Source organism: Herpailurus yagouaroundi, unplaced genomic scaffold (assembly GCF_014898765.1).
Source record: "Herpailurus yagouaroundi ecotype Mexico unplaced genomic scaffold, PumYag 195, whole genome shotgun sequence".
Lineage (NCBI taxonomy): Eukaryota > Metazoa > Chordata > Mammalia > Carnivora > Felidae > Herpailurus > Herpailurus yagouaroundi.
Genome location: NW_024412426.1, coordinates 14336116 through 14361875, shown reverse-complemented (window position 1 = coordinate 14361875; position 25760 = coordinate 14336116). Strand labels below are relative to the sequence as shown.

General features: G+C 38.4%; 1 protein-coding gene and 1 pseudogene across 4 annotated transcripts in view; both read right to left on the bottom strand.

The window, feature by feature from the left end:
- The window catches only part of ABL2 (ABL proto-oncogene 2, non-receptor tyrosine kinase), a 112711-nt gene that overhangs the window by 47059 nt on the left and 39892 nt on the right, over positions 1 to 25760 (bottom strand). The gene's annotated exons all lie outside the window — the stretch shown is intronic.
- Positions 22454 to 25672, bottom strand: LOC121011877 (40S ribosomal protein S2-like; annotated as a pseudogene).

Sequence of the window (25760 nt, the reverse complement as noted above, 5' to 3'; positions counted from 1 at the left end):
CTTAAAGATGTTCTCTAATACTGGAGTGCCTAAGTGGCTCAGATGGTTAAGCATCTGGCTCTTGATTTTGGCTCAGGTCATGATCTCACAGTTTGTGAGTTGGAGCCCCACATCAGGCTCCTCACTGACAGCATGGGATTCTACCAGCAACACCCCTGCCCACTGCCCCTGATCTGCTCCTCCCTCACATGTGCTCTATCTCCCTCAAAATAAATAAACTTTTTTTAAAACTCTAAAAAAAAAAAAGATACTCTCTCATACATACTTTTACAGCAATTTTTAGCCTTGAGGCTAATATTAAAATATAACCTACCAATTCCTATAATTTAAGATTTGGAATTTGGCAACAGAAGGAATTTAGTCCTTGGATTTGTTTGGGAAATGTGCAAATTTGATTTATTTCATTTAGATTTCTGTTCTAGATATTCAGATCTCTAAGATCCAAGATCAGCAGAAGTGATACATTTTTAAGAAATTTCAAAGCAAACTTCATCCCTAGGTAATTAGTTTTTATACATTTATAAAACAATTTTAATTTTCAAGGATGAACAAAATTTAAAACACACATTGTGATCCATTCCTCAAGTATTTTACCCACTTTATGGCCAAAATACCCAAGTGCCCAAAAATATAAACCGTCCCCACAGGTTGCCAAAATTAAATTGCAGAGTTTTCTAAGTGTTTCAGAAATTTATTCTAATGAGCTTATAATTTTATTTTTAAATGGCATGCTAAATCATGTGCTGGTCTTTATAAAACAGAAATTGAAATCTCCCCACTCCCTCTCAGAGCTTCATTTCCTCACAAAGTTGAATCAGAAGTTTGGCTTTCAACTCCACCCTCAAGGAAAAGAAAGGCATGTTATAATTTATTATATTCAGAGACATGAGTGAGACACATTTTTCCCGTGTCTTTTGCATTTTCCTCCTGTTTCTTATTAGAAGGTATGGTCTTTTCACGCAACTAGAGGTAAGATCTATAATTTGGTCCTAGATAATTGTATTTCTTCAATGGGGTCTGAAGCCCAAACTCTTGCTAACAGAAAGTGTTATCCTGCCTTGCTTAGTTCCATGTGCAGGTGTCATTCTTGAAAGAGGATCTTGTATGAAGGGAGTGAGATGAACGGGGGACTCAGGAATTCTTGTGTTCTAAGAGCACCTCATTAATATCATCTAAAAGCACCCTCTTCTCAGGGCGCCTGGGTGGCTCAGTCGGTTGGGCGTCCGACTTCAGCTCCGGTCATGATCTCACAGTCGGTGAGTTCGAGCCCGCATCGGGCTCTGTGCTGACAGCTGGAGCCTGCTTCAGATTCTGTGTCTCCCTCTCTGCCCCTCTGTCTCATGCTCTGTCTCAAAAATAAAAACATTAAAAAAAAATTTTTTAAAAAGCACCCACTTCTCATTTACTACATGATAATAATAATAACCCTCTTTTTGAAGGTATAAGTTGTCCTTTCTTTAAAATTTATTTATTTACTTTGAGAGAGAAAAAAAGAGAGCACAAGCTAGGGAGGGGTAGAGAGAGAATCCCAAGAAGGCTCCACGCTGTCAGTACAGAGCCCAGTGTGGGGCTCAATCCTATATACCGTGAGATGACCCAAGCTGAAACCAGGAGTCCGATGCTTAACTGACAAAGCCACCCAGGCATCCCTGAATGTATAGCTGTCTTGAGATAACATTAAGATACATGCATTTGGGAAAGAGTCACCTGGCCATTGTCAGATCAGACTCTTTAAACAGATAGCTGTTTGCATTCAACAATATGATTACTAATTTTGTCTGTATTAATCCCTGTATCTTGTACATAGTAGGCACTCAATTATTTTTAAATTAATGTGCACAAATCTCTACCAACATGCAGTTTCCAGGCAAACTAAAAATGACTCAAAGTTGGGGTGCCTGGGTGGCTCAGTCAGTTAAGGGTCTGATTTCAGCTTAGGTCATGATCTCATGGCTAGTGAGTTCAAGCCCTGCATCAGACTCTGTGCTGACAGCTCGGAGCCTGGAGCCTGCTTTGGATTCTGTGTCTCCCTCTCTGTCTGCCCCTCCCCTGCTTGCTCTTTCTCTCTCTCAAAAATAAATAAAACATTAAAAAAAAAATTTATAAATAAATAAATAAATAAATAAATAAATAAATAAGACTCAAAACAATTCTAGCCCTCTCTACAGGACTGTAATGAAGTTACCATTTATGGAGCACATATGTACTAGGCACTTTACAGACTTTGATGTATTATAATTTGTAATATCATTTCCTACAGCTCTGGAAGACAGGCATTACTGTCTCAGAAATGTCAGGTAACTTACCCAAGTTCCAGAGCTGGTGAAGCCAGTTATACAAACCTCTAGCTCTCATCTAACTTCAAAGCCCATGCTCCTTTCACAATTTCAGGATGCCTCACTCATTCCATAGAAAGTGATACAAAAACTGGCCCTTCTAACCTTCTGGAAGAGAATTTCAAAAACAGATGCCCCAAGTGAAATGACTTTGATTCTTCTGTCCATATGTAAAATGACATTTAAGGGTCAAACCTGAGAGACTAATTAGAATGCGATATACATGTGCTTACCAACCTAGTCCATTCCATCACAGAAAACTTGAAATTTCTGCCATTTATTCCCAGGAGAATAATCACAGATTTTTCCAGAATGCACAATAACTCAGGGAGGAGTTCTAAATATTTGTATAGATCATGCCAGAATCTAGAATGCATGCAAAAATACAACCTCTGCTCTGACTGGGCAATTTTCATCTCTTCTTTGAACAATTTTATTTAGACCAAAATGGAATGGATGGTGTCTTTTGATATGTCCTCAAAGAAAGGAAGAGCTGAACAAAAAGTCTTCCCTTAATATATGGCTCATCTCACAAACATCACACACACAAAGTAATGTACATATGGGTATTCATTAGGAAATGATTCTTACATATCTTAAAGTTCTCTAACCTGACCCTTTAGAACACCTGTCACTGCGCTGTAGATAATTCATCGACAATCCTTTCATGTAATGATAAAAAAAAACAAAAACAAAAACAAAAGAGCTGTTTTTCCTGTTTCACGTCCATGAAGTTAGTTTTCTAATATCTATGAGGAGGCATTTCTATGTGCAGACACAACATACACTCCCTATTCTTGGGTCCTGGCTGTAAGCTATTTCCTCCTGAACTCCGGTATTTCTAATTGCCTTAAATGAGGGAAATAAAACTTTATTCATTATCCTTATTTTGGCAGCTATTAGCTGTCCAAAGCAATAGAATCCTCCCTACGGGATGAGTGTTAAGAGGTAAAAAGATAAAGTCATAGTTCAAATTACAAAATTATTTTGGCTTAGTGCTCATATTAATATATATTTTTTGTTCAAATAATCTATAAAATACATGCTCAGGATTTAACCTCTGTGATTTCACTGCAAAACTCTATATCCCCAGCTTAAAACAAGACTATCACCAAAATTACAAAAGTACTGAAAAATTTTAACCAAATATCTTTGTTGATAAAGATCTCTATTAAAGTGTTTTTTTTGGACATCTGTCAGTATCAAACTGTGAATCCCTAGTACTATATGAACACATGCTATTCACATTATGTATATTATATATTTACATGACTGTGTACTATGATTCATAGTAAAGTTCACTATTATCACTGGCTTAATTTATGATGTGGGATAAAAACCATTAACACGACCACAACTACCAATAATGTTTTTCTAGACCACTAGTCCAAGTATCAGGTGAGACCTATAGAGGATTTTTAAAAAGAAAGAAAATGAATACTTCAGAGGTATCTAAAGATAAAAATACAGAATCTTTTTTAAGTTTATTTTGAGAGAGAGAGAGATAGAACATGAGTTGGGGAGGGGCAGAGAGAGAGAGGAAGAGAGAATCCCAAGCAGGCTCTGCGCTGACAGATGTGGGGTGGGGATCAATCTCACAAACCGTGAGATCATGACCTGAGCCAAAATCAAGAGCTGGATGCTTAACTGACTGGGCCACCCAGGTGCCCCCCAAAATACAAAATCCTTAAGAACAGGAGCCAGCAAAGTTTCTTTATCAAGATAGCTGGGTCCAGGTCAAGAAACGAGTGGCTTTGTGTATTTAAACTATCCCAAAAGTACGACTAATTTCAATTTTGTTTTCAGTTTTGCTAGATTTTCACTTATTCTATCGTTATGGCAGAAGGGCAAAATGTGTCCAGTAACAACATTTAGAGGACAGACTAAGAAAGAACATAAATCAGACATCAAAACTCTTCATGAATGGTGAACGAGATTGTGAGGTAAAGGAGTAAAGGACAGAAATGAATAAATAAGAGGCAGGTGGGGAATGTTATACTAACCCCATAGGAGCAAGACTAAAGTCTGGACTTTTGATTGAGCACCATACCATCTAGTAGAGAATAGAAGTCAGAGACAGAAAATTAACATCTAACAATTGTTGAATACCTGCTTCTCTATATGCCACGGAATTTACATAAATTATCACTAATTCTCATCTTAACACTGATAGAAACTATTTTTGGGGTGTTGGGTGGCTCAGTTAAGCGTCCAACTTTGGCTCAGGTCATGATCTCCTGGTTCATGGGTTCAAGCCCCACGTTGGGCTCTGTGCTGACAGCTCAGAGCTTGGAGGCTGCTTCAGATTTTGTGTCTCCCCCTCTCTCTGCCCTTTCCCCACTCATGCTCTGTCTCTGTCTCTCTCTCAAATGTAAATAACTATTATCCCATTTCTCACATGAATAGCCATGTGCTATAATGCAGACAAACAATTTTGGAGTAAGATTTGAGATTCTGTCTCTGGTACCTTTAAGCCTTGAAATTGTGGGTAATTAATAACCCCAAAAACAAAGGCATCCTATTACTAGCAAGGGACAATGGAACCATAATAGTCTTGCAAAAGCATATGTACCTTATTAAATACCCTCCTATGCTAGGGATCACTTGTCTTAGACCATCACAGCCACAATGTTTTAAGGGCCCCCATAACTGCCTGATGATTTGGCTTTCTGCACTTATGTCGTGAAATTGACCTCTGACCTGAGGCTAGAAATGGGTGAGTAAAGTAAGGCCTCTTCTATGATGAGGGCACAGAGGGTGGAGAATGACTTTAAGAAATAAAGCCAGACAAAGATATCACAAGAAAAGAAAAATACAGACCAGTATCTCTTATAAACATTGATGCAAAAATCCCCAATAAATTATTAGCAAACCAAATCCAGGAGTATATTCAAAGGACTATTCAGAGCACCTGGGTGGCTCAGTTGGGTTATTAAGCCCCTGACTTCAGCTCAGGTCATGATCTCAAGGTTTCTGAGTTTGAGCCCTGTGTCGGGCTCTGTGCTGAACTGCTTGGAGCCTGGAGCTTGCTTCTCGGTTTTCTGTGTCTCCTTCTCTCTCTACTCCTCCCCAACTGGCACTCTCTCTTTCTCAAAAATAAAAAAAAAATAAATAAAAAGACTATTCACCATACCATGTATGATATATCCCAGGAATGCAAGGTTGGTTCAACACACGAAAATCAATGTAATATACCAAGTTAATAAAATGAAGGGGAAAAAAAGCATATGATCCTCTCAATATAACTCCTTATTATGTGGAAAAAAATTTTTAAGCATGCATTCCTGAAATAGATATGTAATTTTTTAAAAGAGATGTTTAAAAGTGATGCTTTGCAATACTCTTCCTAGTTGTGTTTAACAGAAGAATATATTAATATCATCTCTTAATTATTGAGTACCTAACACATGTGAAGTGTTCGGTACATGAAATCTGATTTAGTTATAACCACCCTGCCAGGTAGCTGTTGCAGGAGTATAAACTGGAAGGACATAGTAGGTAAGAGCACAAACTCTGGAGCCAGATTCCCTGGGTTTGAATCCTAGTTCTACCACTTACTGTGTGACCTTGATCAACTTAACCTATCTGCACTTTAATTTCTTAATCCAAAAAGAGTAGAATAGTACCTACTCCTCTAGAAATGATGTAAGAATTGAATGTTGATTGTATGTAAAGACCTTAAAACAGTGTCTGATATAAAGAGCTATATAAAATATTGGTTATTTAGCTGATGAAGACAAAAAGGCTGAACAGAAGGAATGTACACCAAGCCCTACTTTCAAACCTTAACAATGAAGTTTCTGCCTTTTCTAACATATCGCGTGGGATGCTTGGATGAAACCTTGTTCCAATTTAATGCGGGTAATATGCACACTCTTAACAACCTGATGTCCAAGATCAATTGATTTTTCAATTCATAGAGAGGGTCTATACTAATCCTCTCCTGAATGGTAAAATAGTCACAGAGCACATGAAGATTATCACATCTTGCTGGTGAAGGAGTGCTAAGTAGTCCTAGAAAGACAGTGGCTCAAATATACTGACAGATGTTTCATAAATTATTAGCAACAACTGTTTATAATAGAATTTCTGGTTCAGGTGATTATCTTGATTTTCTGACCACGAATTTAAGAGACTAATCTGTTTTAAATTTTTTTTTTTAATGTTTATTTATTTTTGAGACAGAGAGCGACAGAGCATGAATGGGGGAGGGGCAGAGAGAGAGGGAGACACAGAATCAGAAGCAGGCTCCAGGCTCTGAGCCATCAGCCCAGAGCCCGACGCGGGGCTCGAACTCACGGACCGCGAGATCGTGACCTGAGCTGAAGTCGGACGCTTAACCAACTGAGCCACCCAGGTGCCCCAAGAGACTAATTTATTTTAGAAAGTGCTAGAAAATACAGCAGGAACGATGTCTATCCCTTCAAAATTTGCTGTTATTGGTTGTTTCTGTATCATTACCTCACAGCCTTCCTGGAAATCTGATTAAAAGCCACAGGTAGTTACACTTTTTAATACTTGGCTAACATAGAGTAACACAGAATTATATTAATCTCTCAAATTATCTAAATTGAATTGATGTAATATGTTTAAATGCAGGCTTCTCTGAAGTTGCTTGTATTGATACAAAATCACTTCTTATACAAGTACTCTACCTTCTGCACCACTCCTATATAAACATTACTTAAATCAAATATGAAAATAAATTAAATTTAATTAAATTTAAAAATCAATTATGAGGCTTTGAAACATGTATCAGTATGTTTCTAATTATCATATTAATGTGTATCTAATTGATATATATCTAATTGTCAAATTCTCGTAATAATCCTATCAGGTAAAGAGCCAAGATTACAGATTTGCTCCAATTTCCTCCATCTTCCCTACATGCTATATTTCATTATAAAAATTCATCTTTGAAAGATAATACTGAGATACAGGTCTTTAAAAATACTTAAATGTATTCTTAATAAAAAGTACTAGGGGGGTGCCTGGGTGGCTCAGTAGGTTGAGCATCCGACTTCGGCTCAGGTCATGATCTCACAGCTCCTGAGTTCAAGCCCTGCATCAGGCTCTGTGCTGACAGCTCAGAGCCTGAAGCCTGCTTCAGATTCTGTGTCTCCCTCTCTCTCTGCCCCACCCCACTCACACTGTCTCTGTCTCTCTCAAAAATAAACAAACAATAAAATTAAAAAAAAAAAAAGTACTAGGTATCTTATATGACAATTCACAATTTTTTAAATGTAATCACTTAATCCAGCGTTTCTCAACCACGACACTACTGACATCTGGGTCAGCTAATTCTTTGTTTTGGAAAGCTGTCCTGTGCATTGTAGAATGTTTAGCAGCATCCCTGGCCTCTACTCACTGAACATCAGCTCTACTCTATCCTCAGTTGTGACAACCAAAAATGTCTCCAAAGGTTATCAAAAGTCTCATGGAGGGAAAGTTGAGAACCACTGATTTTACCTTTACACAAAACTTTGTATGATACACAAACCTTGGACAAAAGTAGTGACTGAGTCATATACAAACCCAAGTTTTCAGACTCTGAAGCCAATGTACCCTTCTCTATACCACATCTGCTTCCCCTTCCACAGTAAAGAAAGTCCACCCACCCATAACCAACAGTAAAGAAAATACGTGATAGTGTGACCCTGCATACAAACATGTACAAGTGACAGAGTCATAAAACATTTTTACTACAGGTGATGCATTTTTATGTTCGGTCTCCCTTCCCTGTCTACCTACTCAACTGCTGGTGGCTTCCCAGTGAATTGATTTCACAACCTACAATCGGAAAACTACTATCCAAGGCAATAAAATGAGCCAATCTGTTGTATTAGTGTTCTACTGTGTTTTATAAAGTTTTTCAACATTACGAGATAGTACAATAAGGTGCTCTAGTTAATCCAAGTCCCATCAAATGATCTATCTGAATCTTTTCTCAGATTTTGTTGCTCTGCCAACAAAAACCCAAACTGAATGATTCCCTAGAGTGGGTTCTACAACGTAAGCATACACAAAAATCACCTGAAGGACAAGCTGGAAAACACAGATTATAGGGCATAACTCTTGAGTTTCTGATTCAGCTGGCCAAGGGTGGGTACCTGAGAATATGCATTTCCGATATCACCCAGAAGTAATATTGATACTAATGGTCTATGAATCAAACTTTCAAACCATTTCCCAGAACTTTCTCAGAACCGGGATAAGGAGAGGCACCTGGATGGCTCAGTCAGTTGAGCGTCCAACTTCAGCTCAGGTCATGATCTCGCAATTCACAGGTTTGAGCCCACATTGGGCTCCGTGCTGACAGCTCAGAGCCTGAAGCCTACTTCAGATTCTGTGTGTGTATGTCTCTCTCTCTCTCTCTCTGTCTGCCCCTCCCCTGCTTGTGCTCTCTCTCTCTCTAATAAATAAAAACATTAAAAAAAAAAAAAAAAAGAAACGGGGATAAGGAGATAGGTGAAATTGGTGAAGGCAATTAAAAGTACACCTTCATGGTGAGCACTGAATGTACAGAATTGTTGAATCACTGTTGTACACCTGAAACTAATTTAACACTGTGTATTAATTATGCTGGAATTAAAAAAAAGAAATGGGTATAAGGAGTCATAAACAGAATATTTTAAAAAGAGGATATGATAATCTACATAACCCAACCTAAGATTAATATATTTTTAAATACTTATTTCAAGACTTAAAACTAAATGAATTATGTGTACGTATGTGTGAGTGTGTGTGTGTGTACGTGTAGTTGATAAATAATGAATATTTAATATGTGCCACACTCTTTGGGATAACATACTAAGTCAGTATTTCCTGAACCATGCTCCATCAGAGTAGGTTAAGTAGATGTCATAGGACAAGTATTTCTATAGTTAAATAAGATTGGAAAATACTAAATAAAACTAGTTCTACAAGAAATGTCTAACTTATTAGAGTAAGTAATATACTCACTTTCATAGTAGCCCTCCAAAAAGCAGCGACATCACGTAGCAGATCTCAGATTTTTCACTGAGCATCTCAAAGACTAGTATTCCAGGGAATGCACGCAGAGATGTGAATTGAGGGGGGAAAGAAAGGCATGGATATAGCTACATGTTGAGCACTTCATGCACATCAACTGAATCTTCTAATTTTCATAATAATCCTGTCAGGTAAATAACGTGTCCAAGATCACAAGGAGACCTGCAGAGTAACCCACATTTAAAACCCAGGTGCTGGTCTGTCTCCAAAGTCCTGTGACACAGTCTTTTAATGAGAAAATAAGAAAAATGATGGGAAAACAAGAAACATTACTTATGAGGTTATAAAAAGGCCCAACAAAAATGGGAGGAGACGCGAAGAAAACAACACACTTAAAACAAAACAAAAAAAAAAAAAAGGAAAAAAAAGGTAAAACTTGAATACTTCACCAAAGAGGTTATATGAATGGCAAACAGGCACGTGAAAAGATGCTCAACGACAGCAAACATTAAGGAAATACAAATTACAACCACGAGATACCACTACATGCTTATCAGAATGGCTAATATAAAAAAACACTGACAAGGATGTTGACCAACTGGAACTCCCATACTTTGCTAGGCAGAACACAAAGTGATACAGTCACTCTGGTCAACAGTTCGGCAGTTTCTTATAAAATAAAACACACAATTACCATATGACCCAGCAATCCCACTAGTGGGTATCTACCCTGGAGAAATGAAAACTTATGGTCACAAAGACCTGTACAGAAATGTTTACGGCAGGTCTATTTATAACTGTCCCAAACTGCAAACAACCTAAATGTCCTTCAATAGACGAGCGGATAAACAAACTATGGTACATCCACACAATGGAACACAAGTAGCAATAAAAAAAGAATGAGCTATTAATATACACAACAACTTGCATAAGTCTCAAAGATATTATATTCTTAGTTTCCAAGAGAAGCCAGTCTCAAGAAGTTACATGCTGCAGGGGCACCTGGGTGGTTCAGTTGGTTGAAGGAGCCGATTTCAGCTCAGGTCATGATCCCAAGGTCATGGGATCGAGCCCCGTGTCGGGCTCTGTGCTGAGAGTGGAGCCTGCCTGGGATTCTCTCTCTTCCTCTCTCTGCCCCTCTCCTGCTTGCACACGCATGTGTGCATGCACACGCTTTCTCTCTCTCAAAATAAGTAATTTTTAAAAAGGTGGGGAGAAGATGAGAATACAGAGGGAACGCACAATAAAGTTTGTTGGGATAATGTAATTGCTCTGCTGATTGTGAGCTTACACAAAACTACAGAAGTTAAAATGCATACAACTGTACAAACAAAAAAAACCCAATTTTACTGTATGGTAACTTTAAAAATAAAGAGAAAAAGGCAAAACATAGGTTGATACACATTTCACACCAGTTAAATGAAAACAATCATAACCATGCCATATATACATTCCCACATGTACAGAACACTAAAATTTAGCAATACCTACAGATAAGAATTTGCAGCTTAAGAACTTAAAATTTCCACACTTATTTTTAGATAAAAATACCCCTTTTGTTCAGAATCGTGACACAAGTTGAGAGGAAAGGGCCTTCCGAAACACATAAAATTTGTGGAATTTAGAATTCCAAGATCTTTGCATCTTAGCAGAAACACATCATTGCCTATGTTGTTAAGGCAAAAGATAATGAAATATCTCAGGGATGAAAGGAATGTGCCAATCCTCTTTCCCTCGTGGAATTCTCAAAGTCCATGTAGCTGGCACCTGGTACAGTGACTTCAGTGCAAGCTCAGAGCTGACATTCCTAGGAAGGGACTCACAAATAAACCTACATCATTCCTAAAGATCTACAATACAATCCTCTGTAATCCAAGCAGTCAGCTGTTCGAGACTAGAAGTATGCAACAACTGCTCACACACGCATGCACACAAACACACACACACTTTTCTGTGCACGGAATGTTTATGAATGTGTCTGTGTACCCATAAAGGAACAAAATAACGCAATCCACAAGAAATTCTGAAATGCCTAACTCCGAATAATACATTGATGAATTACTATTGAAATCTTTACTGAACATCCACTTTGTACCAAGTACTAGTAACAAGCACCAGGAATAGATCAGTAAAGTGGAAAGATGAAATCTGGCTCAGATTTATACACCTCAGAAATCTGGTGCTCACGATCACCTCCAGTTTAAAGACAAGTCATTTTTATATCAACCATCTGAAGCAGGTGAAGTGAATGAGATGAAGACATTCCAAGTAAAGTGTGATTAATGGTAATAAGATGCATAGTACATTCTACAAACTGAAAAAAAAGGATTATGGCCCAAGGTTTGTTTTTTTTTTGAATGGAGGGGACATGTGTATAAAATGAAGTGCTAAGAAAATTAAAGTAGGAGAGGTAAGCAAGGACCAGATCTTAGAGAAGTTTGAATGCCACGACAAAAAAATTCAGATTTATCTTGCTGGCAACTAGAAACCATTGAAGAGTAACAATTTCCAGAGTTTTTCTTTCAGACAAATAGGTGTTTTGAGTTTTCCAGATTATGGGGGAGGGGGAAGATAGTTAAACCAAGGAAATTTAAAAAAACACTACACACACTAGGTCAGAGATAATAAATAGTGCTTCTCTAGCCTCAATAAAACAATATTACCAGAGCACCTAAGGGCTCAAGTCAGTTAAGGGTCCAACTCTTGGTTTTGGCTCAGGTCATGATCTCATGGTTCATGGGTTCAAGCCCCATGTGGCGCTCCACGCTGTCCATGCAGAGCCTGCTTGGGATATTCTCTTTCTCTATCCCTCTACCCTTCCCCCCCGCCTTTAAAAAACCCAAAATACTGTTCTTATTCAAAGAACATCCTGCATAATATTAATAATTGGGATTTGTAACTTTACTATTTACAAATCATTTTAAATTTTATTATTTTTTTGAGAGAGCGTGGGAGGGGCAGAGGAAAAAGGAGAGAGAGAATCTTAAGCAGGCTCCATGCCCAGGCTAAGCCCAACACCCAATGTGGAACCCTGTGTCCAACAGGAAGACCAATATGGGACTCGATCTCACAGCTGTGATGAGATCATTACCTGAGCAGAAATCACGAATCGGACGCTTAACTGACTGAGCCACCAGGTGCCCCTACACATTATTTTAAACAAAAATTGCTAACATTCACTGTTTCATAAACTAAAAAATGATGACATGTTAATTGAAACATTGCCCTTGTTCTAACATCAAAATTATATATAGATGAGAGAATGTGACCAATGTACTCACTGGCTGAAAATACTTCAAATTAGTTCTTCTATGGCTTACCATCTCTTTCCAGCCCTAACTCCACTCCTTTTGTTTAGGCCATCTTCATTTTTCACGTAGGTCTTTGCAATGGTTTCCTCACTGGTCTCTCCACCTCTGGACTTCTCTAACATCATTATAATATGCATATACAACCAAGATGATTTTTTTTTCTTGAGCACAAGAAAATCTGATCACAACATACTCTGTTTAAAACATTCCAATGATTTCTCCATTGCATTCAAGTTAAAGCCTAATTTCCCTCACATGGCATAAAAGGCTCTTTCACAGTGACTGAGGCCTTACCTCTCCTGCCCATTCTCTTTTTTGATAAACACCTGGCCTCTCACACTATGCTTTGGACATACTCAACTCTAGTTGCACAGATTGTCTCTTATTTTGGCAAATACTATTCCCTTGGCCCCAAATATTTTCTGCCCATGGTCCCCACTCCCACTTTGCCTGGCTAACTCCAACTGCTTCAGATCTCAATCCAGTGTCTCGTTCCAGTAAATAACATCCACAGACACAAGAAAAAACATCTCATTAAAAAATGCACAAAAGAAGTTGATTATTGTTCCAAATTTTTCAGTTCCTCACTATTATAGAATTATAATGCATACCCTTGGCTAAAGACTTTGCGGTTACCTACCACTGGAATAGGCAAAGTAGATTTCCCTTCCCCGCTGATGCTGGGCTTGGTCATGTAACCTTCTCTGCCCAACAGTGTGGGCAGTATGCCAATTTGGAGCTGGGACTTTAACAGCCTTCATGTGTGTTTGTTTCTCACCCTTCTTGTGTTCCTGCTGTCTGCACTAGATGACTGTGGGACATGCAGAGCAGACCTGTGGGCACAGAGCCAAATCTCACTGAACCTAGGCAAGCTCAGCTGGGATCAACAAAATCCCAGCTGACCCAGACACTGATGAGAAGGAAAAAAAGGAAATGCTGTTTTTAAGCTACTGAGATCCAGATTATTTATTATATAGCATTTTTGCAGCAATGACTGATATAATGTATTTCCAACCAAATTTTACTTTTAATTATCAAAATATATACTTACTTGTTTTGTGGTTATGTGCCAGTAGGTTAAAATCCTAAATCAATCATAAAAAGTTTTAAACAGAGAAACTAAAAAGAAAATAATTTCAATTTATGTATCTGTCGTAGGTGAAGAGAACTAGGACATGGTATTTAGGTGGTCAAAATACATTAGGATAAACTTCCATGAGGAAAGTGGAATAGAAACACAAATTCAAAGAAAAACAGGAATAATTTCCAACTTTCAGCTGTTAAAAAAGAGCCTGTTTATATACTTCATAAAATAATGCTAATAATGGATAATGGTAATGATGAATCACTACAGTATTTAGATTCCTAGATACATTTTTTAAAATGATGTTTTGCTTTAGGGGCACCTAGGTGGCTCAGTTGGTTGATAATCTGACTCTTGATTTTGGCTCAGATCGTGATCCCAGGCTTGTGGGATCGAGCCCCCCATCAGACTCAGCACTGAGCATGGAGCCTGTTTGGGATTCTCTCACTCCCTCCCTTTACCCCTCTCCCATGCACGTGCTCACTCGCATGCTCTCTCTCTCTCTCTCTCTCTCTCTGAAACGTAAGTAACTAATAAGTAATAAATAATGATGTTTTATTTTAAAATGTCGCTATTTATAAAATACAAAAAATTATATAATTTGCAATTATTTAAACTTATGATGAAACTGGTTTCTGATATGACCCAAAACACGTGCAAGAGAGCAGCTACTTTCTTTCTCTTGGTGTATAGTTCTATGAATCTTAATACATGTACAAATTCATGTAATCAACACCTGTTTCTATAAGATACAGAACACACACACAAGATACAGAACAATCATCCCCCTCATACTATCCCTTCATGGCCACATCCTCTTCTCACCTAGATCTTTCATAAGTCCTTTGAGGAAATATGTGAACACCAAAGTTTGAAGAAAACCACTATGACACTAACTAGCATGACTTACTACCCCAGTTATGGAGGCTTCAAATTTTTAGCCAAATTCAAGTTCATTTAGTAATACTAATAATGCGCAAAATATCCAATAAACAATAGTAAAATCTACTCTGTGGGCCAAATAATATATTCAAGTCGATCAATCTTGAGCTGGTTAATAAACTCCTTGACTCATAGTTTACTGCAATCAAGACTTAAGTTTCTCCACAACACTCATAGAGGATGATATAGACTAAGTTCATTTCACACTGTTAGGAAGTACAACACGTACTTAATTATGCTACACCTTACCTACAATGAAAGAGAAATAAAATTCGGGAAGGAACTCTGTGAAACTTCAAAGAATGAGTTTTTATGTTCATGTTTTCATGTGCCCAGACCAGTCCTGCATAATTTATTCTCTCATTTCTAAAAAAGGAACAATAAAATCATCAGCCTAAGTACCACTGGCCACAAATGCCCCTTATTGATTGCTATGTTATTTCCCCAAGAAAAAAATCCCAACAGAGACCACAAATACTTTTCTCCTCACTAAAACTGATCACAGAGTTAAAACTCAAAAGATTTCATGGCAAAGTGAAAAACAAATTAATTCAACTTAAAAATAATAATAGGTAATCTGCATTTTCAAATAGATGAGAATTAAAAGCTGGTATATGCTACACTTCAAGACAAGGTTAACTTCTTAACCAGGTCTTATCCTAGAGAAGATGGTGAAGCAGGCCTTGACAGGCAGGTACCCTACTTTCCCGACCTGTCTTCCCAGCTGCCAAGGACTTTAACCCCTCACGATGTAACTACTCTGTGTGCACATATACCTGAATGCACATATAGACTGTCCCAAATCAGTCTTTTTCTATCTAAAGAGCTGAAGTTATTTTATCTTTGATTGGAAGGTAGTAATAGGAGGAAGAGACTAGATTCCACTTATTTTAATAAATAAAGAGCTAAAGGTGTTTACTCCTCTAAGCAAGGTCTGCCAAACAACTGTGCTCTAGAGCCTTAGAATTTAAAGATAATCTATGAAATTTAAAGATAACCTGATAAATAACATTTACAAAGAATAATGGCACTGAATCCCACCCTGCCCAAAAGCTACATAGTAATATTTATGTTTTAACAGGTTACACAGTTAAAAATAAAAGAAATTTCCCCAAAGAATTTTAAGCGTTAACAAGGAGGCAGAAAAACACTGCTGGTTTTCTTCCAATCATGTCATAAAACGTATTCTTTTCCGATTAGACAGACGTACAGGCTAGCTGTTTTATTTTCTTTTTATGTTTCTTTATTTTTGAGAAAGAGAGAGAGAGCACAAGTGGGGGAGTGGCAGAGAGAGAGAGAGAGGGAGACACAAAATTCGAAGGAGGCTCCCGGTTCTGAGCTGTCAGGACAGAGTCTGAAACAGGGCTCAAACTCACGAACAACTGAGATCATGACCTGGGTTGAAGTCGGACGTTTAACCGATTGAGCCACCCAGGTGCCCTGCTAACTCTGTTTTAACTCTAGCCATATAGCAAACAAATCTCCATTGAAGATACTAAATTAACAGGGTAGACAAATGTCTACCCAGAATATCATGAGGAAATTTGTAGTGTAAAATATGCATATAGCAAGCCCCATTTGGACATTTAGTAACTATTAAAAATCATAAATTATAAAGAAAAGTTTAAGAAAAATTTCCATGTGCATCCTTCCAAAACCATTAGGAAATACTTTGAAAGCATGTTCTAGGAAACAGCTGATATAATTAGAGTAACAAATTTTAAAGCTACAAAAGGCTTTAATGGCTTTTTAGAAATAATAACCCTTTCCTTTGCGCAAAACAAAGAATGACGGTAAAGAACCTACAGATCAGAGATCTGAGATACATATTAGTTCTATTAGACAGTTTATCATTAAATAATTATATCGATTATTAAATATATCATTTTAACAAATAGGTCTTACCTGGATATCAATCCAAATTAACTGACAAAGAATGACATTTGAACACTAAGTGAATGTGACTACATAAAAGCAAAACAAATAAATGTGTTTTTTTTAAGTATAAACTACAATGACACTCTCAAAAAAAACCCTGAAGCATACTGTTACCTGTGAGGAAAAAAAACGTACTGGCAAACAAGCATTTTTATTACAGTTTCCCCTTATTGTGTGTATGTATGTGCATCTCAAATTTTATGTGAAGGAAAAAAAAAATTCACATTCTGTACAGACTGACCTATGTATATGCCGTAAAAACAGTCGCAGAGCCTCCCTTTACCCCTAACGGTTTCTCTTCCTTTCTTTCCCTCTGACTTTCCCTCTCCCTCCCTGCATGCCCTGGCAACACAGGATTCCCTCCCCTTCTCCTACCTCCTCACCTTGGATCAGGAAAAAGGTTACCCTATCACTATACTTACAGACAGATGAGATGCAAAGCCTTTACAATACTATAGTTCCTCTTTGATACTGTCCCCGGAAATTTCCACATCCGTATGTACACTTGAAAACTGGTCTGAAATACTTTCATATATAAATATCATTTCATTCAGTCCACAGTGCAGTCTTAAAACCTTCTCTAACTTCATACCCTTCAACTTGTCTACCAGTTTTAAGCAAAAAGGAGAAAGAAGGCTTAGAACCTTCTTAGATTATCCCTGTCATGTTAGTGCCTGAACCTTTTGTTACTCCCTGTGAAATTTCTAGAGCATTTTTTATCTCAGGAAGATGAAAAAAGATAGGAGATGGATTTGTATTGGTTTGTTTTGAGCACAGACTGGCAAAGTTGAAAGCCTACGTGGCCACAGCAGCAAGAAAATGAAGGATGTCAAAGCCAGAGAGAGAAAATAAAGAGGGACAGGATGTGAGTCCAGGCTGCAAGGTGTTCACCTAGCTTCTTGACCCTATTCCCTGGACACCCCCTGAATTGGCCTCCTGTGCCCTGTCCTACTCAGAAAAAGAAAAGCCATCAGCAGTCACTTGAAGCTGGTAGAAACCAGACTTCCACTGCTAAGACTGTTTCACAATAGCAGAAACTTAATAAATATTTGGTGGCGTATTTAGAATATTAACACAGACAAGTGTGAAGCTACCTAAAAGAAATGAATTAGCTATTTGAGGAGTGGGCTAGAATGGCAGGAACTATTCTCCTTAAATGGATGTCCTAAAGGAATAAACAGCTAGCTCTTAATTTTAGTCTCCTAGCAGACAGATATGCTAGGAAGTTTTACTACTGTCTGGCATGCCACGGTCTTGTAAGTCCAGTAAGTGGGAATGTGAGCTCATGCCCCAGGCAGTAACAGATACACGCTGACGAAAGGGAATGATGAAGTAAATTAATAAAGGAGATCCCAGGCTACAGAAACTCCTACCACAGTCTCTACAATCAAAAGAAGTTATAACAAATTAATCAAGATCAATAATCACTCCTTTTTAATTATATGCATAAGAGTTCTTTAAAATCCTGAGAGTATTCCACTTGGGAGATGAGGGCAAGTATCTGGGAGAGTGAAGTACTATTCAAAAAAACAGAAGTAATAAGGCTGTTATTAACAGCAGCCAATTTTAATTTTTACTGTTGTTACATGTTCCTGTCCTAAGAAAAATACAAGCAGGTGAGCGTTTTTTAGAAGTAAAACTCTGATTTTGATAAGCCAAGCTTAGGAGTCAGCATGCCAATAGAAAAAATAAGCTTTAATTTCACACCCTAGCCTAGCCCAGGGGAAGAGAGAGACTAGTAAGGAGATTTCTGTTCCTGACAAGAAAAGGATTAAAAACACTGTAAGAGATTAAAAATCAATCAATCAATCATACAAACAAACAAACAAAACACTGTAAGAGGAATGAACTCTGGTTGCAAGCCAAGCTGCTACCCTAAGCATCTTGATTATTCCAAAGATGCCCTGAGATCCAACCCAACCCTTCTGGCTTCTGCCAGAGAAGCACAGTTAACAGCCAAATCAAGTTCCAAGAATAGTCATGACATACCATCCCCTTCCAACTACAGTTAACCTCAGGGAGAATGAAGTTCTGGGGCGCCTGGCTGGCTCAGTCAGAAGAGCATGCTGACTTCATCTTGGGGTCGTGAGTTCAAACCCCTTGTTGAGTGCAGAGATTACTTAAGTAAATAAAACTTTAAATTAAAAAAAAAAAAAGTAACAAAGGTCTGATACATGCTATATAACACAGTGAACCTTGAAAACACTGTGCTAGTGGAATAAACTAAACACACTTATGTGAAATATCTAGAATAGGCAAATTCTTAAAGAAGGAAAGTAGATTAGAGGTAACCAGAGACTGAGGAGAGAGGAATGGGGACACATTTTCTGTTTGAGTTGTTTAAAAAGGTTCGCAAGTAGATAGTGGTGATAGCTGCATTACACTGTAAATGTACTTGATGCCACTGAATTGTACACTTAAAAATGATTAAAATGACAGATGTTACATAAATGTTCCAACAATACAAAAATGTTTTAAAAGAGTGATCCCATAAAAACTTATCTGCTGCAGGCAGGTAGGTCTGCCATGGAAACGTCGGCCTACAACAGGAAAAAAAATTATTGTTAGAAAGGCCTTAGGGTGCCTGGGTGGCTAAGCTGGTTAAGCGTCTCACTTCAGCTCGGGTCATGTACTGTCGGGCTCTGTACTGACAGCTCAGAGCCTGGAGCCTGCTTTGGATTCTATGTCTCCATCTCTCTCTGCCCCTCCCCTGCTCGCTCGTTCTCTCTCTCTCTCAAATAAATGTTAAAAAAATGTTTTTTTAATTTAATACAACCAAATAAAATGGGTGACTCAGTTGGTTTTAATTTAATATACAACTAAATAAAATGGGTGACTCAGTTGGTTAAGCGTCCAACTCCTGATCTCAGCTCAGGTCTTGATTTCAGGGTTGTGAGTTCAAGCCCCACGCTGGGCTCCACACTGGGTGTGGGGCCTACTTAAAAAAAAAATTTTTTTTAATTAATTAATTTGGGGTGTCACAGTGTTTATGTAATATTTTTTTAAGTTTATTTATTTATTTTGAGAGAGACAGAGAGAAAGAAAGAGAATCCCAAGCAGGCTCCATGCTGTCACCACAGAACACAACATGGGACACCATCTCACAAACTGTAAGAGAACATGACCTGAACCAAAATCAAGACTTGGATGCTTAACTGACTGAGCCACCCAGTCGCCCCTATATGATAAATCTTTATTGTACTTAGGTTCATGCCCCCAAAAAATCCAACCCATGTTTATTTAGTATGCTTACAGTCTCTTTATCTACTGTTTCACCCAAATGAGAGAGAGTAAACCTTCTGGTAAAATGATTAAGATTCTGGACTCTAAAAAGGAAGAACCTTTAAAATAAAGCCTTCTCCTATAAACAAATAATGTGTCACCAACTAAGTCATTAAATCTAAGGAATGACACAACTGTTGACATTAAGACTGAGAAAGAAAAGCAACACTGATAAAAGAGTGGAAATTAGGAAACACAAATGCACTAACAATAGTTACATCTTAAGTAACAACAATTTAATAAGTCACCAATTTAAAACGTGCAAACTCAAATGTACTGATCTAGAAGGATAGGCTTATATAATCTTAACTATTTAAAGCGCTCAGATAATTCCTCTGCAGGAAATGAAGTGTGCAATTCTAATTTTCCTACCCAACATCCCAATCCTATAATAAGCATTATGCTAATTATGATGTATGATATACACTTGTTAAAACACTGATTAAAAAAATAAATAAAATACTGATTATTTCACAAGTTAAGCGTCCATGTAATTTTCACTGGGGAAGGCTAAGAAATGAAATTAAAAGGTCAGGAATATTGAATACATAACATTATATAATGTAAACATCAGAAAACAAAAGCAACAGCTAACTTAAAGGCTTTTAGTAACAAAAAATGAAGAACATGAATATGAAACTCTATGAAGAATAGAAGAGTTACAGGGTACTAAGGTAAATAACACATGGTCCCTGGCCCTCAAGCATCTCACATGCTAACGAGAGAAATCAAGAAGTCAATCAGCTATCATATACAGTGATGTGGCCTGAATGTTTTGACATCACAGAACAGCAGGAGTGCTTACTAGTATAGACAAAAGCAGAGGCCTACTGATAGAGGATTCTTGGCCTGAGTCTTAAAGAGGTAGCTGTGGAATAAAAGTTAGCATGTAAAAGAGTACAACTTATATACACCGACACACACACACACACACACACACACACACACACGCACGCACGCACGCACGCTCACTCGTGCACGCTCTCTCTCTCCAGAAATATTTCTGGACTATCTACTATGTGCCAGGCACAAACCGTATTTAGGGAACTGCATGTGTTTTATTTAGTATGTCTGGAACCTAGAGAACATGTATGAGATTAGGCAGGCACCAGACCATGAAAGCCTTGAATGATGCTCTGCTAATGACTTTAGACTTCACCCTGAAGATGGTAAGAAATGAATGAAAGCTCTTAAGGAAGTCACAAGATCAGAGCTGTATCACTCAAGCCAAAGGCTTTCCTACACATTCTCCCTGAGGAGCTGGCATGAACGCTCTAGAGCAAAAGGAAGAAAGGAACAGATACGACCCACATTTCACAGATACTGTAGGAGGGAGCATCAGCTGCGAAGGTCTACCACTTCTCCACCTCCTGTTCTGTCATGAGACTCCATTCTACTGGGGTAAAAGGTTTCAGTAGAGTAGGAGACAGAAGATTGGTAACAGATAGGAAAGGAAAGTTCTGCTGGCCGAAGGGTGTAAGGGTCATCCGCAGGAAACTACTCCTACTTTATTTTTTTTAATTTATTTTAATTTTTTTTTTTGAGTTACTAAATCAGGTTTCTTTTTTTATTTTAATTTTTTTATAATTTAACTTTTTTAAAAATTTACATCCAAATTAATTAGTATACGGTGAAGCAATGATTTCAGGAGTAGATTCCTTATTCCCCCTTACCCACTTAGCCCATCCCCCCTCCCACAATCCCTCCAGCAACCTTCAGTTTGTTCTCCATATTTATGAGTCTCTTTTGTTTTGTCCCCCTCCATTTTTATATTATTTTTGTTTCCCTTCCCTTATGTTCATCTGTTTTGTCTCTTAAAGTCCTCATATGAGTGAAGTCATAGGATTTTGGTCTCTAATTTCAGTTAGCATAATACCCTCCAGTTCCATCCACGTAGTTGCAAAAAACTACTCCTACTTTAAACACAATATTATATGAACAAAATATACCTGAGTATATTAAAGCATTATCTGAGAAGACGAGGAGTTTGATGTTGTATATATTTTGCCACAATTGAAAACAACTTTAAAAAAAAAAAAAGAAAGAAAAATTAGGAACAGAAAGCATGAAAACAACATTAATCTGGGAATGCAAACTGGTGTAGCCACTCTGGAAAACAGTATGGAGGTTCCTCCAAAAATTAAAAATAGAACTACCCTACAACCCAGCAATTGCACTACTAGGTATTTACCCAAGGGATACAGGTGTGCTGTTTTGAAGGGGCACATGCGCCCCAATGATGTGGTATATATATATACAATGGAATGTTACTTGGCAATTAAAAAAAAAAAAGATATCTTGTCATTTGCAACTACATGGATGGAACTAGAGGGTATTATGCTAAGTGAAATTAGTCAGAAAAAGACAAATATCATATGACTTTATTCATATGAGAAATTTAAGACACAAAACAGATGAACATAATGGAAGCGAAGCAAAAATAATATACAAACAGGGAGGAGGAGAAAACATAAGAGACTCTTAAATATAGAGAACAGAGTTGATGGAGGGGTTGTGGGTGGGGGGATGGGCTAAATGGGGAAGGGGTATTAAGGAAGACACTTGTTGGGATGAGCACTGGGCGTTATACATAGGGGATGAATCACTGGAATCTACTCCTGAAATCATTGTTGCACTATATGCTAACTTGGATGTAAATTAAAAAATAAATAAATAAATAAATAAATAATCTGAAATTTAGACATCCTATTTTTGTACTCTGGCAAACATTCAAAATGGTAAATATAAGTTCATATTATATTTAATTATAATTCCTTCATTCTTCCTTCACATTTGAAGAACTCTTCAAAGTCTACCACAAACATAAAGCCTAATGTATAAGGACACAAAGAAAAAGCATAATTACTATCTTACTGGGGGAGAGGAGACAATCCTATCCCAAATGGACATTATCCAATAGCCAACGATGCTTTCCTAGAGACTTGCAATGGTGCAAATTGCCACCATAAAGAATGTACATGGATTTGAGCAGACACATTTGACAGCACAGCTGTCTGTCCAGGCATGCTGCTGAAAGAATAGTACATTCCTATTTGTCCTGTCCCCCACCCACCGTCAGTCTCCTTATATATGGGATTTTAAACAAAACTGTCATATTTAAGCCTCTAGTGTATGTGTTTGTATGTGTGTTTAATAAGGTCAGTTAGATAATAACAGAAGCAACGAACTCCTCAACATCACCCCTATCCCAAAGTCTCCAAAGATTTCTGAAGAGCAAAACAGTTTTGTTCTTGTACATTTCTTAAAAGTCTTGATTTGAGGTTGCTCTTTAGTTTCAAAGAGAGGGTAACAGGTCACTAACTTTCAGAAAATTGATATAGTATGGTATAGGAGTGAATATTGAGAATTAGAGTAATAGAGTCTGAGTCCTAGCTTTGTGATCTTGGGGCAACTGTCCAACCTCTCTGAGTTTCAGTTTTTTCATCCATAAAACATGAATAATGATGCTTACACTATTTACATCACACAGTTGCTGTATGATCAAAGAACTAAATGAACTTCGTGAAGATCAAAGAAATAAATGTAACCCTACCCCAGCCACACACTACAATGCCCCTTTCTCAATAATCTCAATTTTATGCAACCACTTTTGAATATATGTTCTATCCTACTAGCAGCTCCTTCCTTTTCATACATGAACTTCTGCCATCACAGTTGATCCCACCAGAACCTTAAATCTACTAACCTAACAATCTTTTCACTCTCCCTCACCCCTGGAAGTCCTCTCTTCTCTCCTTACCCAGTTTAAGTTCCATGATCCATCATTATGATCACTCGCTCCTCTCTCACTTGTAGATACTCACTTTGCAAAACACAATCCTGCTTAAATTCAATTCTCTGTCCATTCCCCTACTACTAAAGGAGAGGGCACACAACCAAGCTGACTGCCCCCACTTTTAACTCATGACCTTTAACCTCAAATGAGTCCTGAATTCGGCCTGGTATTCTGTTTCCCAAGCCCATTCACTCTCCCACTTCTCTTAACAATGACACGTTCTCTCCTCTCCTCTCAAACTTCTAACACCTTCTTCCATGCCCCTTCTCACTCTCAGCTGACAACTTGCTAGAAAATTAAAGCCATCAGAAGAGGATTTCGAGGAATTATCACATCCACCAACAGTATCAGAATCTATCTGCACCTATGTGCTCTGCCTTCCTTCCTGTTGTAATAAATGAACTATCTGTTCTTTTCACCATCCAATCCCTTCCCTCGTGCACGAGCTCCAATCCCTACCACCAACTCAATGATATGAGCTCCAGAAATTCTCCTCTTCTCTACCGTATCATCAGCTTCTTTCCTTCCCTTCTCCCCGTCTCTACTACATCACTTCCTGAGCATATGAAATACATATGAAAATACTAGAACTCCTATCACAAAAACTGTACTAGCAGAAATACTGCCAGGTTGAACTAAAAAGACAGATACAATGCAAAATGAAAACTGCCCTTTGGATCCCCACATCTCTGAGCAGGAAACGGGCTTAAAAAAAAAATGATTCCACTGCAAACATAAGCTTCCTGTATGGAAGACTCAAGAAGATGGCACAAAGGAAGCTAAGAAGGGCTACATAACTTTTACAAGGTCATACAATTAAGTAAGTGGCAAAATTGGGATATTAACTCAGAAAGTCTACATTCTTGTTTTGTTTCGTTTCTTTCCAGGCTTTAATTCACTGATTTTTCTTATATAAAACTATGTGGTGGCCACAGCTGGAGCCTGGGTCATCTGCACGGAAATGCTGGTGTGGGTCCTTACAAGACAATAAATCCCTGATAGGGAGACTTGGTGAACACAGTTTCTTTCCAGAGGTCTGGGGTGAGATAGCTGCAGGTCTTGGAAATGGCATCACAAGCGGCCTTGGCCAAAAAAGAAAAAAAAAAAAAAAAAAAAGCGGGCCTTGGCAAAATTGCCTAGGGTGGCAGTGCAACCCCTGCCCGAGGTGCAGCAGTCATCCACACCGGCCATCAGCAGCAGCTTCTTGGGCAAAGAGGCTAAGACAATGCCCTTGCCTCTAGGGGCAGGAACGAGGTGCACAAGCACAGAGCTACAGCAGCTTGTCACCCCACATGGGACAGTGTGGGCCTTGCCGATCTTGCTCTCCTGGGAGCCTCGCTGCACTGGTATAATGGAATGCTTAGCCAGGATCACGGCCCCATGGATGGCAGTGGCTACCCCCTTGGAGCACGTTAACATCTGGGCCAACACATTCATCGTAATCTCCGATGACAACAAATGCCTTGAAGCTGGCTCACTGGCCAGCAGGGATCTGCTTTTGCACAGGCATAATCTTCAAAACCTCATCCCGAGGATGTCCCCAGGAAAAAGTCAATGATCTCAGATTCCCTGATGGGCAGGGAGAAGAGATCTCCTCCAGGGACTTTATCTTCATGTCCTTGACTCCTTGTCGTTGGCCTTGACTGCAGGAGCCCCATGTGCCCGCCTCTACCCCAGATACCCTGTCCCGACCTTCCAGTGCAGAGACCTGGGCTTTAGGGCCCTCCTGCAGCACGAGTGTCATCCACCACTTGGTGTTTTCTTGAAGAGAAAATCTACATTCTTAACCAGTATCTACCATGTGCCAAGCACTTTACACATGGTATCTTGTTTAATCTTTACAACGCTGTGACTTAAGTGCTAGTATTATTCCCAATTTACAAAAGGGGAAACTGATAGATTCAGTGATTTAAAACATATCCACACACACAAAAAATGTTTTTTTCTTTCTTTTGAGAGAGGGGGTGGCAGAGAGAGAGGGAGAGAATCCCAAGCAGGCTCCTCATTGTCAGCACAGAGCCCAACTCAGAGCTCAATCTCACAAACTGTGAGATCATGACTGGAGTCAAAATCAAGAGTGGGACACTTAGCCGACTGAG